This window comes from Eriocheir sinensis, chromosome 30, assembly GCF_024679095.1.
Source record: "Eriocheir sinensis breed Jianghai 21 chromosome 30, ASM2467909v1, whole genome shotgun sequence".
NCBI lineage: Eukaryota > Metazoa > Arthropoda > Malacostraca > Decapoda > Varunidae > Eriocheir > Eriocheir sinensis.
Window position 1 is genome coordinate 14,473,489 of NC_066538.1, and position 18,369 is coordinate 14,491,857.

The 18,369-nt window shown below is 42.6% G+C and overlaps 1 protein-coding gene across 2 annotated transcripts in view; it reads left to right on the plus strand.

Annotated features, from left to right (window-relative positions):
- LOC127005609 (ninein-like protein) overlaps positions 1-18,369 on the plus strand; it is a 175,462-nt gene that overhangs the window by 2,073 nt on the left and 155,020 nt on the right. The gene's annotated exons all lie outside the window — the stretch shown is intronic.

Sequence of the window (18,369 nt, forward strand, 5' to 3'; positions counted from 1 at the left end):
ACTTTTTTCCTTCCTTATATACTTTCTAGTTCTTCCTGTTCGTCTTTTTTTCATCACATAATTTCTAGTTCTTCCTGATCGTCTTTTTTTTCATCACATAATTTCTAGTTCTTCCTGATCGTCTTTTTTTTCATCACATAATTTCTAGTTCTTCCTGATCGTCTTTTTTTTCATCACATAATTTCTAGTTCTTCCTGATCGTCTTTTTTTTTCCACTTAAACCGAACCTCCCTCACGAAGCTTCACCTGACCCGTGGCTTCGTTGCTTCGAGCCGCCGCTTCACCAAGAGTTCATTACGTCGTTTATTTTTGACTCGACTCGACCCGCTCCTCGTTACTGAAGCTTCGGATCAGTTTTCGATGTTTTTCCCGTTTTTATTTTTCTCCTCCTTTTTTTTGGAGGGGGGGGGGGGGGGACTCGTTTTTATGGGGTCGTTGTGGAGACGCTGAAATTAACCGTGATTATATATATAGAGAGAGAGAGGAGGAGGAGAAGAAGAAGAAGAAGAAGAAGAAGAAGAAGAAGAAGAAGAAGAAGAAGGAGAAAAAGAAGAAAAATCATATAAAAAAAATTATAGAAGAAAGGAAGAAGAAAAAGAAAACAATAGAGGAAAAAAATAACATGAAACTAGAAACGAAGAATAAAAAGAAAAAAATACACAAGAAAGGAGGAAGAAAAAGAAAGCGATAGAGGAAAAAATAAGAGAAAGAATAGAAACCAAGAAAAAAATAAATTACACAAGGGAAAAAAAGAAAACAATAGAGGAAAAAATTTAAAATAAATTAGAAACGAAGAAAAAAAATTACAGAAGGAAAAAGAAAAAGAAAAGAAGGAAATGAGGGAAAACAAAAACAAAATAACAAAATGGGAAATAGATAACAAAAGAAAAGAATGAAGAAAAGAAGGAAAACGAACACACGAGAAGGGAAAAAAATATCGAAAGGGAAGAGAGAGAGAGAGAGAGAGAGAGAGAGAGAGAGAGAGAGAGAGAGAGAGAGAGAGAGAGAGATAAAGGAAAGAAATACCACAAAAAAAAGAGAAAAAAACGTAGAAAAAATGACAAAAAAATAACAAAACTATGAAAGAAATAACAAAAAATAAAGGAAAAAAAAACATGAAGAGAAAGGAACAAGTAAATAAAGAGGAGAAGAAGGAGCGAAAGAAAGGAACAGACAAAGCAGCAAATAAATTAGAAGCGTAGAAAGGAGACGAAAATCTTCTCTACGGAAATGACGGCTGTATTTTCTCTCCCTGAATGCCCGAAGGAAAGGAAGGAGGGAGGGAGAGAGGAAGAGAAGGAGGGAGAGAGGAAGAGAAGGAGGGAGAGAGGAAGAGAAGGAGGGAGAGAGGAAGAGAAGGAGGGAGCGAGGGAGGGAGAGAGGAAGAGAAGGAAGGAGGGAGGGAGAGAGGAAGGGAGGGAGGAAGAGAGGAAGAGAAGGAGGGAGGGAGAGAGAGAGGAAGGGAGGGAGGAAGAGAGGAAGAGAAGGAGGGAGGAAGGAAGAGAGGAAGGGAGGGAAGAAAGGTGGAAAGAAAACAAAAAAGTGAAGGAAAGGAGGGAGAGAGTAAGGGAGGGAAGGAATGAGGAAAAAAACAGAGTGAAAGGAAATGAAAAAAAATGGAAAGATCGACCGAAAGAAGAAAGGAGGAAGGGAAGGAAAGAAAGAGGGAGAGAGAAAAGGAGGGAGAAGAAGGAAGGAGGAAAGAAAACAAAAAAAAAAAGAGAGGGAATGGAAAAAGGGAGGATGAAAAACTGAACAAAAAGAGAAAGGGAAAATGAAAAGGAGAAGAGGAAAGGAATTTGGAAAGGGGAAAGGAGAAAAGGAAAGAGAAAAGGGAGGAAAGAGGAAAGGGAATAATTGGAAAAGTGGAAAAGTCGAAAGAAAAATAGAGAAAGTGAAATAATAAATAATAAAGAGAGGAAAGGAGGAAGGAAAGGAAGGACAAAGAAATAAAGGAAAATTAGGTGAAGAGAAGGAGAAAATAGGAGTAGCCTAATGTCAGGTGTTCATGTCCACAGTGCGGGGCTGGGCGTCAGGTATTGGCCGCAGAAGTGACCTCTGACGCGGTGACCTATTAGATCATCGGTGGCGTAGCTGGTTTGCTGCCCTGACTCCTACTCAGAAGGCACGGGTTCGATCCCCGGCACTCAGTCGCGTTCATTATGGGATATTTTCACTGTGTTAATGTAGTTTCTCTAATGTAAAGCATGAATTAGGAAGAGGAAGAGAGGGAAGGAGGAGGAGGAAAGAATGAAGGACGCTAGGAGGAGAGAGAGAGAGAGAGAGAGAGAGAGAGAGAGTGGCAGAATGGAAGAACAAAATTGCAGTGCTCTCCCTCTCTCAGGAAGAGGAAGAGAGAGAAGGAGGAGGAGGAAAGAGAATGAAGAACGCAAGGAGGAAGAAGCAACGAGAGAGAGAGAGGGGGGGGGGGAAATGGAAGAACAAAATTGCGCAATGCTATCTCTCTCTCTCTCTCTCTCTCTCTCTCTAAGAAAACAAACAAATAACCAAATAAACACAGAATTAGAGAAAGAGAGAGAGAGAGAGACCTTCATCGCGCACCTCATCTTCATCACATCTCCATATTAATTGTGTTTTGTTGAGCTTTTCCAAATACAGGAGGAGGAAGAGGAGGAGGAAGAGGTGGAGGAGGAAGAGGAGGAGGAAGAGGTGGAGGAGGAAGAGGAGGAGGAGGAGGAGGAGGAGGAGGAGGACGTCGGGGAGAACACTGAGGAAAAGGAGCACGAGGACGATCAGGAGGCGGAGGAGGAATAGAATAGAATAGAATAGAATTTATTTCCATTATTACAATGGTTATTCTTGACATATATCTTATAATCAGTTAGTTATAACAAAAGTCTCATACAATATGGCCAATGAAGTTTAGCCAGACGTGTTAAAAACTAAATTTCGGCACAGAGAGCTAATAAGTATTAGACCATAAAGCAACAGTGCTGAGTCAAAATAAAAACAAGAAAAAGATTTAACAGGGCGAGGCCTATCACAGTCAGATGTAAAATAAATAAAATCATATATGGGACCAGAAACTAAAAATTGAATAAAAGTTAGATAAGCTACTGGGAAAACTGCCTATTAAGTAAAAATTCTTTGAGACGTGATTTGAAAGTGAACAGGGAGGGGGCGTGTTGTACAACAGGAGGCAGGTTATTCCAAAGTGAGGGAGCACTCACTTGGAAAGACCTGGTGGCAAGGCAAGTGTTACACCGGGGTACATGTAGGTGTTCAGTCTGCCTGGTGTTTACATGGTGACTGCCACGAACACGAGCTAATGGGAGCAACCAATCAGGGAGGTCATGGTTGATTATCCTATATGTGAGTGTTATAATCTCATACACATACTGGTGATTTATTTTCAGCCATTTCAGTTCCCTAAGGAAGGGAGTAACATGGTCACTTTTTGTAGCGCCTCCGAGAGCCACTTTGGCTGCAAAATTTTGTATTTTTTGTACACGTTCTATTTGGGTGATGTTGGTTGCTCCCCAGATGCTTATTCCATAGTTAATGATACTCATAACTAATGACTGTTCCACAATTATACTTGTTGATTTATTAAAATTATCTTTAATTCTATTAATAAACATAATGATTCCATGTGCTTTTTTAATTAATTCTGTGATATGTGTATCGAACGATAGATGGTTATCAAAATATATGCCTAAGTTCTTCACTAATGTACTGGGGGTAATAACACTGCCGTCCACCATCAGGTGGGTGTTGGGAGGAATCAGTGATGAAAGCCTTCTGGATCCAATAAAGATGCATTGTTTTTTTTGGCATTGAGCATTAGACCATTTGCATTAAAGTATGGCTTAGCTAATTTAAGAGTGTCTTCAGCTTTTTGTATAAGGTCCTTTAAATTATCAATATTACTTGAAAGAGTAATTTGGATGTCGTCTGAGTATTGAATGACGTCACAGTTTAGGAGGAATGAAGCAAGGTCATTCACATAAATATTAAAGAGAATAGGGCCAAGAACAGACCCTTGAGGCACCCCATATGAAATACCTGTCTTATCAGACACAGTGTCATTTAATCGCACTGATTGTGTTCTGTTACTAAGGTAACTCTCGAACCAGAATGGATTCACATTGCATTTAAGGCATTTTTTAAGTAAAATAACATGACTAACGCTGTCAAAGGCCTTTGATAAATCGCAGAGAGTGACCAGAGAGACTTTTTTTATTATCCATGTTGGAATATAGATTCTTAGTTAGGGTTAATAGAGCTGAAGTAGTTGATAACTTTGGTCTGAAGCCATGCTGAGCACTACTAAGTAGGTGATTTGATTCCAGATGCTGAATCAACTGTGATGAAACTATTTTTTCTAGTAGTCTGGAGAGGACTGGGAGGAGAGATAGGGGACGATAATTACTGGGGTCGTTTACATCACCAGTCTTTAGGATGGGTACCACGATTGAGAATTTCCATGCTGTGGGAAAAATTCCTGTGACTATTGACGTATTCATGATGGCGGTTAAAGAGGAGACAATAACAGGAAGGGAATCATTAAGGAGTCTCAGTGGTATCCCATCAGACCCACATGCATCACTATTGTTCATATGTGCAATGGTAAGGACTAAAGTTTGCCAGTCAATAGGCTCAGGTCTGAACAGACAGTTAGGATCAGTGATGTCAACTGGATCTACAGTTGGGAGACGTGGAGAGTCATCTAATTGTGTCTTTTCAAAAGTGATTCTACCAACGTTAGCAAAAAAATCACTGAAGAGGTTATCAGTCTGCATCGTAGTTTCTTTATTGTTACATGTGACAGGCAGATTATTGCTTTTATTATTAGGGATAAGTTCCTTAATGGTTTTCCAAATGATTTTGCTATAACCTTTGTTGTTGTCAAATTTTTTGTTGTAGTATTCGGATTTAAAGTAGTGAATAGATCTTCTGACTTGGCACTTTAAGTTTTTATAAGTATTTACTAGGTTAACGTTGCTTCTGTCTTTTTTCCAGGCTTTCAAGGCATTGTTTTTTTGTTGTATCAAAGTTCTTAACTCTTCATTAAGCCATGGAGCAAAGGGTCTTTTCAATTCCTTTGTCACTAAGGGTGCGCAAAAATCAAGACATTTCAAAAAGACACCATTAAGAACCTCAACTTGAGTGTTGACATTATCAGTAATGTAGATGTTATCTAATGTCTTCCTTTCTGATATTAATAAATTACAGAATAATTCTGGTGAGTAGTTCTTCATTTCTCGGAATGTTTTTGTTATAGGTTGCCTTTTAGGTTTGGCAATGTCAAGAGTGAGAGTTAGCAAGTCATGGTCAGCAATGGGGCAAACAATAACATCATGGTCCAACACTAAGGCAGGATTATTTGTCACAATAAGATCCAATAATGTTGCCGACAGGGATGTAGTTCTTGTTGGCTTATTTACTGACGGACTTAATTTTGTATCATTAATTACTTGTTCCATTTTGTTGTTCTTAGATAAAAAATTACAATTAAAGTCACCCAGTACATAAAAAGGCTTATTTCTGAGGTGTATATAATTAAAAACATCTAAAATGTAGTCAAATGTGAAAGAGTTAGCGTGCGGGTGACGGTACATGCAGCCAATTGTTATAGAAGGTAGTTTTCGGCATTGCACGGTAAGCCATAAGTCGTCAATCCCCTCGACTCGGTCAATGTTTACATCAATCACAGTGACAGTACAAATATTCTTAACATATATACACACTCCTCCACCTCTGCTTTTGTCACGTCTATATACATTAAAATCAGGCATGGCAATGTGCTGGTCTAAAACATCAAAAGGAGGAAGAAGAAGAAGAAGAAGAAGAAAAAGAAAAAGAAAAAGAAAAAGAAAAAGAAGGAAAAAGAAGGAAGAAGAAGGAAGAAGAAAAAAAAAAGAAAAAAAGAAGAAGAAAAGAAGAAGAAAATAAAGAAGAAAATAAAGAAGAAGAAGACGAAGAAGACGATTGAGAGAAAGGACGAGGTGGAAAAAATGGAGAAGGAAAATGTGAAGTGAAAAGAAAAGAAAAAGAGAAATAAGGAAATGAGAGGAAAATGTTGGTGGTAATGGAGAGGAAAGGGAAAAAGAGGAATAATGAGAAGAGAAGGAATTTGAGAAGAGGAGGAAAGAGGACAAGAAAGATGAAGAAAGGAACAAAGATAGGAGAGAGAAGAAAGGGAATGAAAACAAGGAAAATAGGAAAAAAGAGGAAAGGAGGAAGAAAGGGAGGAAAGGAATAGGAAAATGAGACAAAGATGAACAGTAAGAAAAGGATGAAGGAAATAAGGAAAAGAAAAAAATAGGAGGAAACATGGAAAGGCAGGCAACGGAAAGTCTATTGGCTCATTACAAGATCTCCCACTCTAATCTACTCAACAGTCACTTCAGTACCCGTTCAGTTCACTCCGGTCGCAAAGAAGTAACGGTTAATGTGATTTTTAAAGAAGTTGTTGGTTTTCAAACTGGCTATTTCTGCAGGAAGGTTGTTGCAGTGACGGATGACTCGGTTTAAGAGAAGAAAATAAACTCCTGCTTCGCCTCCCTTGAATCGGTGAAGCTCTAACTCTTAGGGCCATTGTGTTAAATCTTTCATCAGCCAAGCACATATAGTTGACAGGGTTTTCGTTGGAGTTTTGGGCATTTCCAGGGGTAGTTTTGTGACCTGGTGGTAGTTTGACCCTTCCTCTGTACCATGAACCTAAAGAACCATATTTGACAAGGCTTTTGTAGGAGTTTTGGGCATTTCCAGGGGTAGTTTTGTGAACCTGGTGGTATTTAGACTCTTCTTCTGCACCATAAACCTAAAGAACCATATTTGAGAAGGCTTTCGTATGAGTTTTGGGCATTTCCAGGGGTACTTTTGTGAACCCGGTGGTAGTTTGACCCTTCCTCTGTACCATGAACCTAAAGAACCATATTTGACAAGGCTTTCGTAGGAGTTGTGGGCATTTCCATGGGTAGTTTTGTGACCCTGGTGGTGGTTTGACCCTTCTTCTTCACCATGAACCTAAAGAACCATATTTGACAAGGCTTTCGTATGAGTTTTGGGCATTTCCAGGGGTACTTTTGTGAACCCGGTGGTAGTTTGACCCTTCCTCTGTACCATGAACCTAAAGAACCATATTTGACAAGGCTTTCGTAGGAGTTGTGGGCATTTCCATGGGTAGTTTTGTGACCCTGGTGGTGGTTTGACCCTTCTTCTTCACCATGAACCTAAAGAACCATATTTGACAAGGCTTTCGTATGAGTTGTGGGCATTTTCAGGGGTACTTTTGTGAACCTGGTGGTAGTTTGACCCTTCCTCTTTACCACGAACCTAAAGAACCATATTTGACAAGGCTTTCGTAGGAGTTTTGGGCATTTCCAGGGGTACTTTTGTGAACCCGGTGGTAGTTTAACCCTTCCTCTATACCATGAACCTAAAGAACCATATTTGACAAGGCTTTCGTAGGAGTTGTGGGCATTTCCAGGGGTAGCTTTGTGACCCTGGTGGTAGTGTGACCCTTCTTCTGCGCCATGAATCTAAAATACCACTCACAAGAACTCGACTGATCTCCTTTTTGGGCTTTGGAAATAGTTAATGTGACGGGTGGAGGCGCCTGACAGAACCGACCTTAGTGATCAACGAAGCTCTCCTAGTAAGTGAAGTCCGGTACCAGAGCTCCTCATTAGCGTCTTTTTTCCGGCGTGAAGAGGTTGAGTTGCTTGAGTCGTTAGTGGTAGTAGAAGGAAGAGGAAAAAGAAAAGGGAGAAGAAGAAGAAGAAGAAGAAGAAGAAAAAAGAGAAGAAGAAGAAGAAGAAGAAGAAAAAGAAGAAATAGAAGAAGAAGAAGTAGAAGAGGAGGAGGAAAACAAGAGGAAGATAACGGAATAAGATGACATTAGAGAAAGAGGAAGAAAAAAAAGAAAAAAAAAGAAAAAATGAAGAAAAAAAAAGAAAAAAAAGGAAAAAGAAGAAAAACAAGAAGAAAAAGAAAAAAAAGATGAGGAAGAAGAAGAAAAAAGCGGAATAGAAAAGAAGGAAACTAAGGAATATGATAAAGAAGGAAGAAATAGGAAGAGGATGAGGAGGAATAGAATAAAATAGAACGAAACAAGGAGGAGGAGGAGGAGGAGGAGGAGGAGGAGAATAAAAAATTAAAAAAAAAACGCGATGATGATGAGGAGGGGGAGAAGGAGATAGAGGAGGAGGAGGAGGAGGAGGAGGAGGAGGAGGATATGACTAGTTGGAGGAGAACTATTCCAATAAGTGGAGAGAAGGAGGACATAGAAACCAAGTGGTGGAGGAGGCAGTCTCTCTCTCTCTCTCTCTCTCTCTTTGTTGAAGAGAGAGAGAGAGAGAGAGAGAGAGAGAATAAGTTTGTAATTATATATAAGGACAATCCGTAGCCCAAAAAATACCAGAACAGATTGAGAAGGAGGAGGAGGAGGAGGAGGAGAAATTCCGTGCGAACAATAAAATCTCTCTCTCTCTCTCTCTCTCTCTCTCTCTCTCTCTCTCTCTCTCTCTCTCTCTCTCTCTCTCTCTCTCTCTCTCTCTCTCTCTCTCTCTCTCTCTCTCTCGCCCTTTGTTCCACCCAGAATTAAATTAAAAACACAATGATTCACTTTTCTCTGCGTTATTTTCTCCCTTTAGCTTTCTCCACTTTTTTCGTTGACCTCCTCCTCCTCCTCCTCCTCCTCCTCCTTCTTTTTTCTTCTCTTTCTTTTCGTCATTTTCCTCATTTTCCTCCTTTTGTTGGTGTCTAATTAATTATTCTTGTCGAGTTCCTTATTTTTTCTTTTCTTTTTTTCCCTTTTTTTTCTTTTTTTTTCTTCATATTTTAGTTTTTCTTCTCCCTTCTTCCTTTTCTCCCTCCTACTCCTCCTCTTCCTCCATCTCCTTCTCCTCCTCGTGCAATTCTGGTCTCCTAATTACAGGAAAGACATTGAATTACTTGAGAGAGTACAGCGCCGCGCCACGAAGATGATACCGTCACTGAGGACGAAGCCCTATGAAGAGCGACTCGAGCGACTCAACCTCTTCACGTTGGAAAAGAGACGACTGCGGGGAGACATGATACAAGTCTTTAAGTACCTGAACAAGCTCAGCAACGTTGATCACTCCAAACTCTTCACGCTACAAACCAACCTGAGAACAAGAAACAGCGGAAAAACAATTCAAGCAAAGCGATGCAATACCGACATCGGCAGGAGTTACTTCTCGAATAGAGTTGTTCGCCACTGGAACAGCCTTCCTGCAGAAGTGGTTAGCGCAGAGACCATCAACTCCTTCAAGAAACGCATTGATCGCCACTTTGCTGCATCGGGAGTGAACTGAACGTTCCCAAGAGTAGATACACAAGTGTTTTAATCCTTCCCTGCAAGCCACTCCTGTGGCAAACGGATTGATTAAATCACTGAACGCAGGCAGCCTAGTAATGAGCCAACAGGCTTTCTGCTGCCTGCTAGTCCATGTTTCCATGTTTCCTCCTCCTCCTCCTCCTTTTTTTTATTTTTACTTCCTTCTCTTCATTTTCCACCTCCTTTTTTTTATCCCTATTATATTCTCTTCCTTTTTTTACCTCTATTTTCACCTCCTCCTCCTCCTCCTCCTCCATTTCCTACTTCTCTTTTTTTTCTCCTCCTCTTTCTTCCCTTTCCTTTCCTCCTTTTCCTCTCTGTGTTGTTGTTGTCTTGTTCCTTTTGTCTCCTTTCCTATTTGTTTTTCTTATCTTTTCCTTTTTTCTTTTTCTTTTTCATTCGTGTTTTTCGTTTTTGTTTTCTTTTGTATCTTTTTTTCCTCCACCTCGTCTCCCTCTTTCTCCTCCTCCTTCTTCTCCTTCTCCTCCTCCCCTTCCCCCCTCGCACCTGTATTCCCAACTTCTCCCGCCCTCACTCACCTGATGAACGTAATTAGCAGGTGTGGAAGACTTGTTAACGGAGGGCGCGGAAGTTCTCTATATGGTGATTTTATCCGCGTTGTGTGGTGGTGGGAGGAGGAGGAGGAGGAGGAAGACCAAAACAATAAACTAAAAGAGGAGGTGAAGAAAGAGTTATAATATGGAGACGAAGAAGGGGAGAAGCAGAGGCCTTGAATGACCTACCGGCCTCTTGCTGCCTCCTTATGTTCTTTTATTCTTATGTTCTTTAATGAGGAGGTGGACGAGGAGCAGGACGAAGAGACTTAGGAGAAGTAGGAGAGCAACATGTTGATGATGTTGCTGCTGCTGATGATGATAAAGGAGAAAAAATATCGAAGAGGAGGAGGAGGAAACATGAAACATTGAAATTCAGGCAACGAAAGCGTATTGGCTTATTTCGAGGTTTCCCGCTCTGGTGATTTAATCTGCTCGACAGTCACCTCATGGCCTCAGAGCAGATGAAAGCGCTTCGGTATTCAATTTACCCCTGACGCAGCGAAATGACGGTCGAGTAGATTTTTTAAATGAGTTGGCGGTATTCGCATTTGTACCTCCGAAGGAAGGTTGTTCCAGTGGCGGATAACGCAGCTGGAAAAGATACTCCTGCCAGCGCTTCTACTGCATCGTTTCGCTTGAGTTGGAAGATCGTTATTTCTTGTTCTTATATTGGTTTGGAGCTCAAAAAACTTGCAGTGGTCGACGTTACTGAACTTCTTAGGTACTTGAAGACATGAATCATATCCCCTCGTAAGGGTCTCTTTCCCGGCGTGAAGAGCTTGAGTCGCCTGAGTCGTTCCTTGCATGGTTGAGCTCTTAAGGCTTGCGTCATGGAATCAAGGTGGATGATGATGATGAGGAGGAGGAGGAGGAGGAGGACGAGGATGAAGGCGAGGAAGAGAAAGAGGAAGAAGAGATGGAGGAGGAGGGGGAGGAGGAGGAGGAGGAGGAGGAGGAGGATTGAAAATAAGAGGACAAGGTGCTAATGCTGATGATACAGAAGGAAAAACTATGAGATGGAGGAGGAGGAGGAAAAGGAGGAGGCGGAAGAGGGGAAAAAGTCGAAAGAAGAAAAAAGAAAAAGAAAAAAATAAATAACACGAATATAGGAAAGAGAAAAAACGAAAAACAAAACAAAAAACAAAAAAAAAGAGGAGGAGGAGGAAGAAGAGAAAACAGAAATGGAAGGAGGAAAACAAACAAGAAAGGAACAAGTAAACAACATGCCCTTGGACTGACTCCTCTGCTGTAAAAAAAAAAAAAAAAAAAAGAGCGGGTAAAAAAAAACTAAAATAAAAAAATAAAAAAAATCTCACATATTTTTTTTTGTTCAACGTCCAAGTCCTTCCCTCGTCTCTTTAATATCCAAAAACCGTACCTGGATATGAAGTTCCGAAGTCCCCCCTTACTCAAAACTTCCCGACCTTTTCCTTTCCTATAAATCACTTTCAAGGGAGGAAGGGAAGGCAGAAGGAGGAGTAAAGGAGGAAGGAAAGCCAGGAGGAGAGAGAGAAGGGAGGGAGGAAAGGAAGGGAGAGAAGAGAGAGGGGAGGAAGTAAGGGAGAGAGGGGAAGGAGAGAGTAAAAAATGGGAGAAGGAAAGGAAGGGAGAGAAAGAAAAGAGAGAAAGAAGGAAGGAAGGGGAGAGGGAAGGGAAGAGTTAGGACGACGAAAATGAAAAGGAAGAGAGAGAGAGAGAGAGAGAGAACAGGAATAAAGGGAAACCGTGATGGGAGAGCGAAGGGTAGATAGGGAGGAGGAAGAAAGGGAAGGAGAGGAAAAGGAAGGGAAGAGAAAGGGAGAGAAAGGAGAGTGAAGGCAAGGACGAGGAAAGGAGACAGGGAGAGATAAAGGGAAGGAAAGGTGGTAGAAGGAAGGGGAACAGAAAAGGGAGAAGGAAGGGAAAGAAAAGAGGAATAAAGGAAGACTAAAGAAAGTGGAAAGGAGATAGGAGGAAGGGAGAAGGAGGGAAGGGAAGGAGAAGAAAGAGAAAGAGAGACAAGGAGAGAAGAAGAAAGAAAAAGGAAAGGAAGAGGAAGAGTATGGAGGTGAGAAAAAAAAGAAAAAATGAGAATGAGAGAGAGGAGGATGAGAAGGAAAAAAAGGAGGAGGGAGAGGATTTAGAAAGAGGAGGAATGGGAGAAGGAAAGAAAGGAAGAAGGAATAAAGAAAGGGAAGGGAGAGAAGAGAAAGGGAGGGATAGATTGGGTGCAGTTCAAATCACTTCTACTGAACAAACACTGCTCTCTCTCTCTCTCTCTCTCTCTCTCTCTCTCTCTCTCTCTCTCTCTCTCTCTCTCTCTCTCTCTCTCTCTCTCTCTCTCTCTCTCTCTCTCTCTCTCTCTCTCTCTCTCTCTCTCTCTCTCTCGAAAATAATGTAAACCAAAAAGAATGTAAATAAAGGGTTGAGAGAGAGAGAGAGAGAGAGAGAGAGAGACTGATACACTATCTCACACACCCACAAAGCAAGTCTCGCAATCGATAGGTCACCCAGAGCCTTCCAGTGTGTGTGTGTGTGTGTGTGTGTGTGTGTGTGTGTGTGTGTGTGTGTGTGTGTGTGTGTGTGTGTGTGTGTGTGTGTGTGTGTGTGTGTGTGTGTGTGTGTGTGTGTGTGTGTGTGTGTTTGTGTGTGTGTGTGTGTGTTTGAGGACCTTCAGGATGCGCCATAGATGAGAGGAGTAGGAGGAGGAGGAGGAAGAGAGAGAGGAGGAGGAGGAGGAGGAATGTGAGGAACAGAAAAGAAATGTAGAGGAATGGAAAGGAGGAGGAGAAATGGAGAGAAGGAAAACTAGTGGTAGGAGGAGAAGAGAAGAGAAGAGGAGGAGGAGGAGGAGGAGGAGGAGGAGGAGGAGGAGTCACATTTGGAAGCTGTCTGGTCATTTTCCTCTACTTAGTACAATGTGTGTGTGTGTGTGTGTGTGTGTGTGTGTGTGTGTGTGTAGAGTATACGAACACACCACACTGGCATGACGGTGTTTCGAAGGGATTAGAGCGAACGAGAGAGAGAGAGAGAGAGAGAGAGAGAGAGAGAGAGAACATTATTGATGACATACTGCGCATCAAACATTCAATTTTATTCTTTTCACACATGACCGACTGGCTTTCTGAATGACTGTTTGACTGGCGAATTGATTGGCTGACTGACTGACTGACTAAGGGACTGATGATTAGACTGACTGGAAGAGTAAGTGACTGACTGACTGGCTGACTGGTGGTGGTGGTGATGGTGATGATGATGGTGGTGGTGATGTTATTGATGGTGATGGTGGAGGTAGTGATGGTGGTGATGGTGGTGGTTGCGATAGTGGTTGTGATAGTGGTGGTTTTTAGTAGTGGTAATGATGGTAGTGGTGATGGTGGTGGTGGTGGTGGTAGTGGTGATGGTGGTGCTAGTGATGGTGGTGGTTGCGATAGTGGTGGTGATAGTGGTGGTTTTTAGTAGTGGTGATGTTGGTAGTGGTGATGGTGGTGGTGGTGGTGATCTTAGTGGTAGTGGTGGTGGTGATCTTAGTGGTAGTGGTCGTGCTGGTCTTAGTGGTAGTGGTGGTTGTGGTGGTAGTGATGGTGGTGGTGGTGATGGCGATGGCGGCGGCGAATCACAGCGGCTGCATCTCGTGGTGGGTGTGAGTGGGCGGGTTGCGGTTTACTTATTCATGCATCTCCCCGGAGCCGCGGGTTGGGCGAGGCGAGGTTGCGGTTTCTTTGTTAGCTCTTACTGGAATTTGATTTTCTGGAGTGTCTCGTTGGGTGATTGAATGACTGACTGAACGATGGCATTTACACATTCATACACATTTCTATTCACAGTGAAGGAAACAGATCAAGGGCAAAATCAAGTAATAAAACAAAAAACGCACTCGAAACGCTATTCCTGCAAACCAAACAGAAAGAGTGGCTACAAGAGAGGGTCATTTTCAGAGGGCATGTCGTAGGCAGGAAGAAATACAGGCGAAGTAAGCTGTTCCAGAGTTTACCAATTAAAGCGCTGAAGGAATGAAGATGCTGGTCAACTCCTGCATAAGAGATTTGGATAGCATAGGGATGAACTAGAGTAGAAAGCCGTGTGCAACTGAGCCGAGGGAGAGGTGGAGTTATACAGCTTGGAAGTTCAGAAGAGCAGTCAGAATGAAGTTATTGATAGAAGATAGAAAGTTGTTCAATTATTTACGCTCATGTTACAAGCTATCCCTTCCTTGGCCATTCCCTTCACCCATGTTGCAAGCTCCCCCTTCCTGCGCCAAACCTATGTTACAAGTTCTCTTTTCCTACGCCAAACGCTTTACCCATGTTACAAGCTCTCCCTTTCTAGGCCAATCCATTCACCCATATATCAAGAGCTCCCTTCCTAGGCCGTTCCTTTCGCCTATATTACAAGCTCTCCCCTCCTAGCCCATTTCTTTCGTCTGTATTACAAGCTCTCTCTACCTAGGCCATTCCTTTCGCCTATATTACAAGCTCTCCCTTCCCAGGCCATTTCTTTCACCTATATTACAAGCTCTCCCTTCCTACGCCATTTATTTAACCCCTATTACAAGCTCTCTCTACCTAGGCCATTCCTTTCGCCTATATTACAAGCTCTCCCTTCCCAGGCCATTTCTTTCACCTATATTACAAGCTCTCCCTTCCTACGCCATTTATTTAACCCCTTTTACAAGCTCTCTCTACCTAGCCCATTTCTTTCGTCTGTATTACAAGCTCTCTCTCCCTAGGCCATTTATTTCACCCCTATTACAAGCTCTCTACCTAGGCCATTCATTTCGCCTATATTACAAGCTCTCCCTTCCTAGGCCATTTTTTTCGCCTATATTACAAGCTCTCCCTTCCTAGGCCATTCCTTCCGCCTATATTACAAGCTCTCCCTTCCTACGCCATTTATTTAACCCCTTTTACAAGCACTCTCTACCTAGGCCATTCCTTTCGCCCGTGTTACAAGCTCTCCCTTCCTAGGCCATTTCTTTCACCTATATTACAAGCTCTCCCTTCAAACGCCAGTAATTTAACCCTTTTACAAGCTCTCTACCTAGGCCATTCCTTTCTTGTGTTACAAGCTCTCCCTTCCCAGGCCATTTCTTTCACCTATATTACAAGCTCTCCCTTCCTACGCCATTTATTTAACCCCTATTACAAGCTCTCCCTTCCCAGGCCATTTCTTTCGCCCGTGTTACAAGCTCTCCCTTCCTAGGCCATTTCTTTCGCCCGTGTTACAAGCTCTCCCTTCCTAGGCCATTACTTTCGCCCGTGTTACAAGCTCTCCCTTCCCAGGCCATTCCTTTCGCCCGTGTTACAAGCTCTCCCTTCCTAGGCCATTTCTTTCGCCCGTGTTACAAGCTCTCCCTTCCTAGGCCATTTCTTTCGCCCGTGTTACAAGCTCTCCCTTCCTAGGCCATTCCTTTCGCCCGTGTTACAAGCTCTCCCTTCCTAGGCCATTTCTTTCGCCCGTGTTACAAGCTCTCCCTTCCCAGGCCATTCCTTTCGCCCGTGTTACAAGCTCTCCCTTCCTAGGCCATTCCTTTCGCCCGTGTTACAAGCTCTCCCTTCCTAGGCCATTCCTTTCGCCCGTGTTACAAGCTCTCCCTTCCTAGGCCATTCCTTTCGCCCGTGTTACAAGCTCTCTCTACCTAGGCCATTCCTTTCGCCTATATTACAAGCTCTCCCCTCCTAGCCCATTTCTTTCGTCTGTATTACAAGCTCTCTCTACCTAGGCCATTCCTTTCGCCTATATTACAAGCTCTCCCTTCCCAGGCCATTTCTTTCACCTATATTACAAGCTCTCCCTTCCTACGCCATTTATTTAACCCCTATTACAAGCTCTCTCTACCTAGGCCATTCCTTTCGCCCGTGTTACAAGCTCTCCCTTCCTACGCCATTTATTTAACCCCTATTACAAGCTCTCTCTACCTAGGCCATTCCTTTCGCCTATATTACAAGCTCTCCCTTCCTAGGCCATTCCTTTCGCCTATATTACAAGCTCTCCCTTCCTAGGCCATTCCTTTCGCCTATATTACAAGCTCTCCCTTCCTAGGCCATTTCGTTCGCCTATATTACAAGCTCTCCCTTCCTACGCCATTTATTTAGCCCCTATTACAAGCTCTCTCCACCTAGGCCATTCCTTTCGCCCGTGTTACAAGCTCTCTCTACCTAGGCCATTTCTTTCACCTATATTACAAGCTCTCCCTTCCTACGCCATTTATTTAACCCCTTTTACAAGCACTCTCTACCTAGGCCATTCCTTTCGCCCGTGTTACAAGCTCTCCCTTCCTAGGCCATTTCTTTCACCTATATTACAAGCTCTCCCTTCCTACGCCATTTATTTAACCCCTATTACAAGCTCTCCCTTCCCAGGCCATTTCTTTCGCCCGTGTTACAAGCTCTCCCTTCTTAGGCCATTCCTTTCGCCCGTGTTACAAGCTCTCCCTTCCTAGGCCATTCCTTTCGCCCGTGTTACAAGCTCTCCCTTCCTAGGCCATTCCTTTCGCCCGTGTTACAAGCTCTCCCTTCCTAGGCCATTCCTTTCGCCCGTGTTACAAGCTCTCCCTTCCCAGGCCATTTCTTTCGCCTATATTACAAGCTCTCCCTTCCTAGGCCATTTCGTTCGCCTATATTACAAGCTCTCCCTTCCTAGGCCATTTCGTTCGCCTATATTACAAGCTCTCCCTTCCTAGGCCATTTCGTTCGCCTATATTACAAGCTCTCCCTTCCTAGGCCATTTCTTTCGCCTATATTACAAGCTCTCCCTTCCTAGGCCATTTCTTTCGCCTATATTACAAGCTCTCTCTACCTAGGCCATCCTTTCGCCCGTGTTACAAGCTCTCCCTCCCCAGGCCATTTCTTTCGCCCGTGTTACAAGCTCTCTCTACCTAGGCCATTCCTTTCGCCGGTGTTACAAGCTCTCCCTCTCTAGGTCACTCATTCGCTTGACATCAATTCCAACTTATCGGTGTGCAAAATTACATGACAAAAGCTTTCCATGAACCACTTTTATGGCCACTTCCAGCATATTAAACTCCTCTGCTAGTATTATTATGGCGCAAGCGTGCTAAAGAGTAATAAAAGTGATGTACTACGTGGAATTCAAGCGAGGCGAAAAATGATTTAAAAGCTGTCATTTTTTCTTTTTAAGTTGGTAATAGTTGACCTCTTGTCACTAAAGGAGAGCTTGAAGTGCAACCTTTACTTACTGACTTACTGACTGACTGATTAAATGACTCCCTGGCAAACTGACTGACTGACTGACTGACTAAATGACTGACTGACTGACTGATTAAATGACAAACTGGCAAACTGACTTACTGACTGACTGACTGACTGACCTACTTACTAATTGACCTACTGACTGACTGATTAAATGACAAACTGGCCAACTGACTGACTGACTGACTGACTGACTAAATGACTGACTGACTGACTGATTAAATGACAAACTGGCCAACTGACTGACTGACTGACTGACTGACTAAATGACTGACTGACTGACTGATTAAATGACAAACTGGCAAACTGACTGACTGACTGACTGACTGACTAAATGACTGACTGAGTGACTTACTAATTGACTTACTGACCGACTGATTAAATGACAAACTGGCCAACTGACTGACTGGCTGACTGACTGGCTGGCTGATTGACCGACTGATTGACTGACTGACTGACTGACTGGCTGATTGACCGACTGACTGACTGACTGACTGACTGACTGACTGATTGAATGATTAACAAACTAACTAACTAATTGACTGACTCACTGACCTATCTGCACTTACTCATTCATCTCGTTTTCTTTTTATCCAATGTGTTTAGTTCGGCTAGTTTTCAATAAAGTCTGGGCGCTGTTTTTTTTTTTTCTTTTTTTTTTAGGGGGGGATGAGGTGGGGGGTAGGAGGGGGGGGAAGGGGGATTCTGGTCTCAACATCCTGCTTTTGTTTACTATTTTTTTATGTTGTTGTGAGATTTTTTGTAGCGCTGATATTACTTCGAGCGAGATATATGTGTCTTTATTGTTATGTCGAGAGAGAGTCATAAATCAGGAAAAATCATAAAAATGAAGAAAAAAAATATATACCATGCAAAAATCAGAGAGAGAGAGACTATCGTACCCGCGCGTGGGTGTGTGTGTGTGTGTGTGTTGCCAGTTAGTGTTTATTCAGCTTTTTTTTTTTCATTTCCTAGATTAAAAGGCCTTCAGTATTTACTTTTGGAGGTCTGCTTGTGGTGCGCTGGTCCTTTTTTTTTTTTTTTTAGTTGCCACCGCGGGAGTAGAAAAGCTTGTTCTGTGCGCTGTTTCCTGCAAAGCGTTCCGAGTGTCCATTTATTGGGTCTCCATATCGTGTTACAGAGGAGGAGAGGCAGAAGAAGGGAGGAAGAAGGGAAAGAGGGGAAAAATATTGATGAAAAGTAAAGGAAAAATAACAGCTGATTAAATAGAGAAGGAAGAGGATAGAGAAACGTTGAATATATCTGCTTTTATATTTTTGTTTGTTTGTTGTCT